This window comes from Pezoporus occidentalis, unplaced genomic scaffold (genome assembly GCF_034315485.1).
Source record: "Pezoporus occidentalis ecotype Australia unplaced genomic scaffold, CSIRO_AGI_Poc_V1 ctg83, whole genome shotgun sequence".
NCBI lineage: Eukaryota > Metazoa > Chordata > Aves > Psittaciformes > Psittacidae > Pezoporus > Pezoporus occidentalis.
Window position 1 is genome coordinate 3,570,217 of NW_026916192.1, and position 10,804 is coordinate 3,581,020.

Sequence of the window (10,804 nt, forward strand, 5' to 3'; positions counted from 1 at the left end):
GTACAGCCAATAGAGCTGGCTGCAAGCAGGAATCCGACACGTCGGAGAACAAACACGTTACGCCAGCGGGTGAGCTGGAGCTGCATTCCTGAGTGTTTTTGCCTGGCGTGGGTGTCCCTGGGATAGAGGAGCCAATGGGGGAGCTGCCAAGTGGCCCCTTCTCTTTATTAAAACAAATGCATCATTAGGCTTTATCAGGCTTGGTGTTAATTAACACACAGGGATAAATCCGCTCATTTTAGAGCTGCCTCTTTTCTGTGCCTGTTGGTCATATTTTTGTCGTCAATCTTGTATTCACCTTCTTTTGCACTGATTTCCTCAATGCCCATGGAAATGTTGGGTGAGAGGGATCGCAGGAGGGCTCTAGTTTGGTCTCTGAGCTGTTCCCAGGGCTGGCTTGGGTCAGCTGTGTCTTGCCCTGGAAGCCTCCATGGACATTCTCCTTGGCCTCTCAGGCAGCCTCACTGCATTGCACCAACCCTCCAGGAGAAACCTTCCTGATGTCCAGGTTGAACATCCCCAAGCACAGCCCATGGCCCCTCGGCACGTCCTGCTACCACAGGACGTGGGGCTCTGCTCTTCCAGCCTTGCCAGCCCCCACTTTTTGGTTTCCACCTTTGGAGAAATTGGAGTGAAGCAGCCAGTTAGGTCTGGGGGCTGCCAGTGAAACACGTGGTTTCACAAAGAAATCAATGCTTTTACAAAGAAACCAATGCTTTTCAATACAAATGAAAGCTGTGTGCTCTTGTTCTTGCTGCTGGCCTGGGTCAGTCCCGAGGTCTGCTCAGTCCCCTCCTCACAGGTAGGAGACTGCAGATGTCCTGCAGCTCGGAAATGAAGCCTGCCCTGGGAGGAAATGCCTCCCTGGTGCCCAGCTGGGAAGCCTGGATTTCTCTGTCCTTCTTAAAACATTCATTTCTCAAGTGTGACTGATCCCCCATTTCAGCTGAAGCCGGGTGGTGAATGCTGCTGGGGAATGGGGTTTGGATCCAATGCTTTCTCTGCTAGCTCTGGAGGGGTGGTGGAGTCTTATCTCTCCTCAGTCTCCCCTGGCAACATATATTTACATGGCTGCATGAGCTGCAGAATTGGTTACTTCATCCTAGTCTTTTGTTTTGTTTCATTGGAAACCAATATTTTGGCTATGTCAAGGCTTGAATTCTTTTATGGCATGTTTAATCCAGGTTTGATGGCTTGCTTGGGTCCCAGAGGTAGAAAACTAAGTAGAAGTAAATACAGGGAAGGGATGTAAAAGAAACTGGGGGGGAGGGGAACCCTGAAGTCTCAGCAGTTTGGCAGAAAGCCTCTGTCATTTTTTTTGTACTATGGCTCATGAGAGTTTATGAACCTCTGTTTAAAAAGGAGGGAGACAGCCATGCCACCGGAGGCTTTAAAACCTGATTAAGGAAGTTCTGACTAAAGGATTTTGGGTCTCTTGCACAGCAGCAGGCAGTAGTCCATCCTGCAGCCTGGGGATGCTCCTGCCTGCTGTACTTTTCCTGCTGGCTGGTGGCAGCAGCACGGGATGCTCCTGCCTGCTGTACTTTTCCTGCTGGCTGGTGGCAGCAGCACAGGACACTTTTGATGGGTGTTGTGCCCTTCAACCTGCAGGGATGGGGACCTCGCTGGTGGTGCTGGCCTGTGAGCTGGCTGCTGGTGCCCACATCAATCTTGCTTCTGTATGTTGTAAGCTAATGAATGCATTCTCACCCTTACACAGGAGCAGCCTGGGGGGAGGAGGCTGCCTCCCCAGGGAAGTTCCTAAGTTAAATGACCTAGGTTCCTTGGATCGTGCCTAGAGATCCCCTTCCTGCTGGGTCTCCCACTCATCTCTGTGTCTCCCAGAAGGACTCTGGATGTCTCCTCTTTCTCCCAGCTGCTCTGTCTTGCCTGTTTTGCCCTAAGTTCCCTGAACAAGGAGCCTTTGATGGATATGGAAGGTTATTGCCCTGTTTGTGCCTGGGAGTGCTTATTTCAAACAACCAAAGCAGTATTTCTGCTGTAGCTGAGCTGCCTTTGCCCAAGTATTTGCATGGGAACCTTGGAGGAGAATTTCACTTGCTATCTTATCAGCCTTATCTGCTTCTCTCCTGAAGCCAGAGCGGTGACCAGTGTTTTCTTCTCCTTTATCTGTGTACCTGCCTTCGTGTCTGGCCAGAAGAGATGGGGAATACTGTAGATATCTAAACAAATAACTTTCTTCCGATGTGCACGTTACATCAGGAATCAATTTTATCACATTGCTTATCAGCCTAGGTAGGGCACTGCTGCTCCCATTGCAGAGATGGGACACAAATCTAAGGAAAATTTCTTGGAAAGCTTTTCTTGATGCTTGATTTCTAGGCAAAGATAGGTGTTATCTGCACAAAATACCTTTATTTTTTTTGCCCTGTAACTCCTAGTGATGGTATAGGTGGAGACCATGACAGGACTGCCAGAGCAGAGACAGACAAAGGGCCAGTTTGCATTTGCTTCTCTGGGTTGGGCTGTGCTAGCAGCAGTGTCTGGCTCTGCTAGACAAACTGCAGCCTTGTCCTGCTGGGCTGCTCAAACTGGCCTTTGAAGGTGCCTTGTTCCTCATCACTGCTGTCTCCCTCAAGCTCCCTGCATGCTCCCAGTCCTCATCCCACCCTGACAGTGGTTATCATTTCCTTCCTTTCACCCAAGCCCTTACGAATACAGCCCCAAGAGGTACCAAATGCTACCACAGTGCAAGAGAGTTTCTCCTCCTCCTCTTCCTCATATTCCTCTTCCTTCTCCTTTCCCATTGGTGCTGTGGGCTGGAGGAGTCCAGCCCTCATCCCAAGGGGACGTGTATCACACCTTCACAATTGCTGTCTTGTGTTTGGCAGCTCATCATTGGTAGCGACATGGGATAACTTGGCCTAAATAATACATTACAAGAGCAGATCTTGCTGTGCAGATCATTTTGTTGGCTTTGTAAAGTTAATCAGTTTACATGTTGCCACTAGGTCAGGAAAGCTCCATTTACTTTAAATAATTAATCAAGATCAATTAAACACAGGGTAATTGTGAAGAACAGCAAAAGGCAGAATGACCCTCATTTCTTCCAGTTCGTTATCCTGCTTAGACAACCCAGTGCAATAAATAGCACATCTCACAGAGCTCGGACAGCAGAAGAGTAACTTACATTTATGTTTAGTGATGACAGCTCTATCCTGAAGGTTTGACCTAATTACTATGTCTTGTCTTGACTTCTGTCTGGGAGTTATTGTTGCTGTCACAGTGGCAGATGCAGCTAATGAAAACATCCAGTGGTTCCATTAAAATATTAGTGCAGCGAGTTGGCTCTGTTGTGCAAGTGCAAATGAACATTTCTGTATTTCTGGGTTCTTTTGGTGAATGTCTTATCAAATGTATCATCAAAACATGTACTTGTTACAACTCCTGGAGGATATTTTCCAAAGAGGAAACGTGTTGAAAATCGTCCTATAATGTAGTGGATGATCATTAAAATGCTGATAGAAACTACAGAGGGCTGAGTTTCTGGCAAAGTCGGATGAAGGAGCTACATGGCAGACTAGAAAGCAGTGTAAAGCATCTCCTGTAACAGGGAACTGAAATGCCTCTTCTGTAAGAGAACTTTATAGAGGCTGAAAGCTTTGGCCATTTTAGCTGATCTTGGAGCTGCTTGGTGGTAACTTGCAGTAGTTTACACAGACTGTTCCTTGGGCTCTTTATTGCATAAATAAGTTGGTTGAAGAAGCCATTACAGAAACTTGCAGAAAGAAGCACGGTATCTCCTAGTGACACAGCTTTAGACAGGCCCTTTGGGGGTGGGGGCTGGAGAGATGATGCAGGTTGTTCCTGGAAGGAACCCATTTCATTCACTCCCACTGAGTTACAAAACTTGTTTTCCCATTCGCAGAATCATCAGCGCAAAAGGACCATAAAGCGTTTTAAGAGGACTTTCTTTGGCTCACTCATTAGGAAGCTCTTTGCAGTGAACTGGCAAGTGCCTGCTGTCTGATGGCTGGCCTCCTCCCCAAGCAGGGGAAGGATTAGGTGAGGTGGCTGTGTTTGCAGTGCTCTTAACTGGTGTAAGGATTACTTTAGTATGATAATCTCTCTGGCCCTAGCTTCCAGAAAGAACACCAGCAAGTCCTCCAGCCTTGGAAGACTTTGAGAGTAACACAGACCTGCAAGTGTAACATCGGCTCTTTTCAGGATGGGAGAATCTTATCCCAAAGAAGTGAAGGCGAAATGTTTCTTACTCAAAAGGGTGTGCTAAGAGAGATGAACAGACCCAGACATGAACTATTGCTCTGAAACAGTCTCTCCTGCTACCCTTCACTCTTGTAGAGTCTGCCTGCTTTTGGTCTGCTGTGATAGCTCTGCTTGTTCTTTGTCCTCAGACATGGTATTTTTATATGGACACATCCATAGATAATACATTATAAGAAAAAACATTCTGCACAGCAAGAACTTGCTGATCTTTTCGTTTCTGATAGCGAAATTGAAGAGGATTTGTTTGGCTGTAATTCCTAGAGATCAGCATGTTAAAGAAGTAGTTGATGAACTTTGGGTTGGATGTTGCAATGTTCTGCAAGCTGTACACTTATCTGGACTACTCTTCAGAGAACCCATGTCCTGTCTGCTCTGCAGGGAGGGAGGTTCATAGAGCAGTCCATAGATCCTCAGTAATGCACACAATGGATTTTGTTTTAATTTATAATCTGCCCCAAGTCACAGTACACTGCTAACTTCTTGTTGACCTGGCTGGGGTGCCTGCTGTACTGACAGAACCTGTGCGCAATGTATATGGAATATCTCAGCATGCAAATGTGGTTTCTCCTTCAGTCTAAATTCGCCCACCTGGCAGCAAAGCACAATGGTCTAATATGCCCAAGGAATGGAGATATTTATGTAAATGTGTGGCTGGTATCGCGGGTTCCTGTGTTGTGTACACTGTAACTGTCAGGCACCGGATTTCCATAGTGTTAGTGTTGAGAGGGGTCTGGTTCTGCACATAGGCAGGCTGCAGATCTTCCATTAACCTAAAACTCCAGCCACCAAAATCATTGACCTACTTTGTCCAGAGGGGCTGCATTCCTTCTCCTAGATGCTTTTGAGGTTTAGTGATAAGGGAGCACTTAGCACTACAGCCAGAAGCTTGGGGGAGGAAAACTGGCAGCTCTGGGAGTCTTGGGTGCCTGCAAAGAGTTAACATGCACCACTGGCTGCCTGACAGCCTCCAGCTGTCTGTGCCTTCCCCTCCAGCGTTTCTCTCCATTATTTCATCAAAGCAACAGGCATGGTTTTAATTTTCCATGACTTGCTTATGAAATATGATCCTTGCTGTAATAAAGAAATGATTTGGTTTGTAATGGATACATAAGAAATCAATTTCCTATTTTTAAATTAGGTGGGATTAACAATGAAGCAAACAATAAGCAGAGCAACAGGGAGAGAAGAAGGATGGGAGAAAGACCCAGCAGCCTGCAGACAGGGCTGACTGCACTTGGACGTGTTACACTGCATTTGTTAATGGCTTTACTGAGGCAGACACAGCTGTGGTGTTTCTTCCAATGTATATTCATTTTCTGCTTGGAAATCATGATGTTGGAAGATTGCTGAAGATTCATGACTTTCCTTCTGCCTAGCAGTGACATTTAAGGTGCAACATGGTTTCTGTCCAAATTCATGGTTCACACAAAATGGCACCATCATAAATGTCTTGGGAACAGATGCCCTCCCTGGCCTTCCCACTGCATCTGCAGCCGGGACAGCATCCAGCAAACACATTCACCTAAACTGGGAAGCTGGGAGCTGCTCTCCAGCAACTAGAACAGAAGAAGCTTCCAGCTTCTGCTTTCTAAGGGTATAGCTATACAGGAGAGAGCTGCTTGTCTGGAGACATAACAGCAGTGGGGAGTTTTCTAGCTGTCATTGCTAGAACTGTCTGGTCCTCTTTCTTTACCTTCCTCTTACAGCACAGAACAGTGCTGCCTGGGGACACCCAGGCCAGGCAGTTACCAGCAGTCCTGCAGCCCTGCACAAGACTAATCAGTCTTCTTCCTGGCAGCTCCTATGCCCTGTATCCCTGAGGAAAAACAAGGCATTTTCCAGTCCCTGCTGAGGTAAATCTTCCCAGCACCTGGTAATGCTGTGTCCCATGTACAGTGCCTGAGCTGGCGGAGCAGTCCCTCTCTCCACTGAGGTCTGTTGGAAGGGCCTGAGAGGCACAGGGATTGGCCTTCAGCCTCTGGTGCTTTTCCTCCTCCATCTCTCCTGGGAAGTTCACCTCCTGCATGGTGTGAAGTGGGTACAGCACTTGTTTGGTATGTGTTGGGGGGGCTCAGTGCAGGCTGTGTGCTGCGGAGGCACCGATTTCATTCCAGGACACAGTTCCTTGAAGTTGTAGGAGTCTCTGAAGGCAGATTGCCCTTTAGACCTTGGACTGCAGACAGTTGATATAGGTTCCCCTGCCAAGCCGCACTGAGCATTGCCAGTGTGTTTGTGTCGTTAGCAGATGTGCTGTTACTCCGTTCTCCTATGCACACACACGGCACAAGCTCTGCTCTACAGGGAGCTCAGGGACCGCTGCGTCCCTGGAGCCATCTGACTGGAAGGGTTTCAGAGGTGGGGAGCTGTGTGCTGGTGGTACTAGGCGGTACTGAGCCTGTCCAAGTCTGTCCCTCTCAGCACATCACCAAATTGCAGCCTGGACTTGCTAGAGCTTCTCTTCTGGTGCCAGCATCTCCGCCTGGCCCAGCTCCATGCTTGTGCTAAGTGGCTTTGGAGCTGCCCCAGGGGTCTGTCACGGGCTGGAATTAGAGTTGCATTTGGCTGGCTGGTCTGTCTTTCCTTCCTGGATGCTATTGCTTTTTTTAGCTTATCTCAGTTCTGCATGGGTTTGTGAGTTCCTGCTGAAGTCTCTAACAAGATTTGTATGGTGGCTTCTTTTTCCTCCAAGCAATCATAATTTGGCCAGAAATAAATGTCTGCAAAAATCTTTTTAAAGTCTTCCCTTCATGTAGGTTTCGGCAGCCTTCTTGAGAGACAAGCCATAAAAACTGATGGGACTTTTGGAAATGGCTGGTGGGACTTCTAGGACTGGGCAGAAGTCCAAACAATTTCTTGTAATCTTCTCCACACAGATCTGTTATTGCTGGGCAGGTACCAGATGCATTATCACTACTAATCTCCTTCAAGGGTGGAGGGGTGCCTGAGTGTAGCTAACTATGATGAAATAGAGCCAGATTTCTGTCTTTATAGAATAAAGGCTAAGAAAGCTCTGTGGAATCTGAAGCCTGCTTCTACTTACCAGTGTCAGGAGGATATTGTTTTTGTACTCGAACACCACCAGTCGACCCACAGTTCCCAAACAGCCTCCTCCTCCCTTTCCCAGCTGCTGTCCCAGTTAAATTTATAGCTTTTGTTTTTTCTACTGGCTACCTCTGGAGCTTCAAGTAATGGTTGGAATGATCCCAAACTGAAAGGCAAAACCAGACCAGATGTACAAAAACAAACCTCAGCAAAGAACCCACAGATTCTTCCTATCACCGTCAAAGCCAGAGGCAGCTCTGCTGTCCAGCTCCACTGTCCCTGCAATGTGGCTCTTCATGAACTTGCTATTTAGCATTAAGGCTAAATGACTGAGGTGGAACAAAAGTTCAGGCACACTTACCTTAGCCTGGTCACACTTGAATGAGCTATAGGAAAAGGAACATCGGAGTCAAACTGCTCAATGAGAGTCAGTGCAATGCACTGGAATCTCCAGAAGGTTCACTTAGGTCTTGCCACCCTTCTACCAGCAGGAATAACTTCTGTGGAAGTCATAGCGGTTTAGTGGTGTGTAAATCATGTAGTCATGCCACACTTGCAGCATTACAGGATACCGATGGTGGTGGTGTTCACCTTGCTGATTGGAATTTATCTAGATGCTACCTGCAAGCAAGGCTCTGTTAGCTTCTGAGCCAGCTGAACTGGCATCATCTTGAGCATTTAGGTTTCACTCTCTTTCCAACCTTGGTTAAATTTAAAGCTGCTATTCATAGCTGCTCTTGGGATCTGGATCTCCAGAACACCATAGGAAGTTTCTCATCTGTTCAGGAAGACACAGATAAATATAGTGATGGGTTCCAGTGGGTAAAAAGAGGTTTTGTTGTGCTCTTCACATTCATAGCTGAGATGGCATTTGCATGCGCATGCTGTTCCTGTGCCAGCCTCCACCATGGTGATAGCACCTTCCTAGGATCTCACTGAGAAGATGAGGAGGGGGAAAAGTTCAGACTATTAGTTCAGTTTAAAGCCCCCAAAGTCATTCAAAACAGGGGCAAAATCTATTAATTATCAGCTATTTTCCATGCAGGATAGGCTTAGCTTGTTCTGGAGAACAGCCATTTATCAGGATCAGATTTAGGGGAGGGACTGTTCCTTGGCCACCCCAACCTGGGAAACAGCGTTGTAATGTTTTACAAGAGAAAGAACAAACCTAGTAGTTTGGTTTTAAAAAGGGACAGCTAAAAACAAACGCCCCATGAAACCCCAAATTCTAGGCAGTAGTTTTACAAAGGGATTATTTCTTTTTTTTTTTTTTTAACTGAATAAAAGGCCTTGAGGCTGCATTAAAAACAACACAAAAACTTTGATATGTTCCTTTGGGAAGATTAAAACAGATGTTTTCTCTTTTCCAATGGCCAGTATCTGACGTTTCCAAAAACAACACAGAACATTTCTGGGATGTGTGTTAGAAAAAGTTCTGCTAGCAGTTTATCAGCGTGAGCAAAAGCTGAAGTCGGATAATCTCAGAACCTACATCTGGTCACACTTACACTGGAGAAAGGCCATGGCAAGGCCAATGGCCTAGTGTAAGGAGATGCAAAATGAATTCCAAAGTGACCCATGTCACTGATGGTAGCAAAAGGGGAGCATAAAGCTCTTCACACTGGGTCAGGGCGGCTCAGAGGTCTTCTGCAACAAAGGCACCATGACAATGTTTGTGTTTGCAAGGACCAGATACAGCCTGAATCCTGCATGTTAATATACGTGGATTTCTGCAATTTGCTCAGAAAATCCTTCTCTGTTAAAGTTCTGCAGCCAAAAGTTATATCCGTGACATAACTGCAGAGTGCAGAAATGGCATACAATAGCAATGCATTTTTTTTTCATTCTCTTTTTTTTCCCATCTATCTGCTTTGCATACAGATTCACAGATGTGGCAGGACATGTTTTGTAATCTCAGGGACTGGGGTTTGCCAGCACCCATTTGACAAATGTGCCCTTTTGTGTTGCTGAGGTTAAACCACTGCCAGAAATGTCCTCCATGCTCAACAATAATGACTGCTAATTTGGAATTTGGAGCGCTCTGCTTTGCCATTCATAAGCAGCATTTCAGTGGTCTTCCAGCCAGGTACATCTCTAGTTACAGTAATTGTCTTTCAGTTAGGGAGCTAATTGACTATACTGCAGCAAGTATGGAATAAATCATGTTACTATGGCAGCTAAGGTTTTTGGAAAACACTCTTTCCTAGAGCACAAATGCCATTTCTCTGAATTTTACTTCTTTCCCTGAAAATAGCCCTATCATCACAGAGTTGTGAGAGATTTGAAGGTGGAAATAAGAACACTGATTTCCAATGAGAGCTCTGCAGCAAGGGGGCTGCTGCTTTTCAGTTTTATTTATTTGGTTTAACCTTCATCATGTTGACAAAATACAGGTGTGTGGATATCTTATACACTCAAACTAATTACTACTGAGACTGACATCTGAGAAAGGGATTTGAAGGAACAAGGCAAAGCACAGTCAAAATTTGACCTTGAAAGATTAGAAGTGAGACCAAAGGATGGCACCAGGCTTGGAGACTTCTCAGCCTGAGGAAAGACTGCACCAAGGGCTGGGTTTATTTGTGCTAACAGGAGTACTTGGCACTGAAACCAGGCTTTTTTGCTTGAGTAGATAAAGCTCATTTAGAAGGACTGCTAATTCTGAGGGAGTCAAGCACAGCCTCCCCTAGATGTGGTGCATCCATTCACCACGTTTTCTTGTTCAGTGAATCACGGCATCAATGAGGTATCAAAGACCACACTCTCAATAGTATTAATAGTTATTATTAATTAAATTATTATTACATTATTATTAATTAAATAGTGTTTTTGATTTTTGTCTCTCCTCTTTTCAGCCACTGGTACATCCACTAGTGTTTTAGCAAAGTATTTTGTTTCTTGTTTCCCAGAATACCAAGTGCATTTCATAACACAGCTGTTGCAAACATTATGGTTCCGTACACTTCGTGTGTTAGTCTTTCCTGTACTTCTCTGAATCACATTTAATAGGCCAAGTTTTATATTTCTCTCCCAATTTGTTGAAATTTATTGCGTTTGTTGCCTTCCCCTCTTTCTTTTGAAAATCAGGGGAACTTCCAAATTTCAATTTAAAAGCATTTTGTTTTTATGGAGCATAGTATTTGTTGGAGGGAGAGGAGTTGAGATCATAATCTGGCACGGTTGACTAAGTTTCTAAATTTTAAACCGCCACCTTCTCTCTCTTTAAACATTTTCTCTGCCAATACTAAACATTTTGATCATTCAAAATGTAAATTGTACTCCCCATAGATGCTGATGGGTTGTGGATATATTTACATACAAAGGAGCTGTTGAATGACTCGCACAAAAAGTTATTTTCTTGTTCTCAACCTTAACAGCACAGCAGTTCTTTTTTTTCCCTCCATTCTCTCTAGTTTCTGGAATGATTTGCATGACCACTGGTCTCCAAGCGGTGTTTAAAAAGGTGCATGTGGTTAAAATGTGTGGGGTGGGAGAACTGCAAATGGTTTAAATA

General features: G+C 45.3%; 1 long non-coding RNA gene across 1 annotated transcript; it reads left to right on the forward strand.

Moving 5' to 3' along the window:
- Window positions 1-3,336: 3,336 nt before the first annotated feature.
- Window positions 3,337-6,978, forward strand: LOC134156218 (uncharacterized). The gene is made up of 2 exons (XR_009961859.1): window positions 3,337-4,026; window positions 5,387-6,978. It is a non-coding gene; the product is annotated as an uncharacterized LOC134156218 (long non-coding RNA).
- The last annotated feature ends 3,826 nt before the right edge of the window (window positions 6,979-10,804 follow it).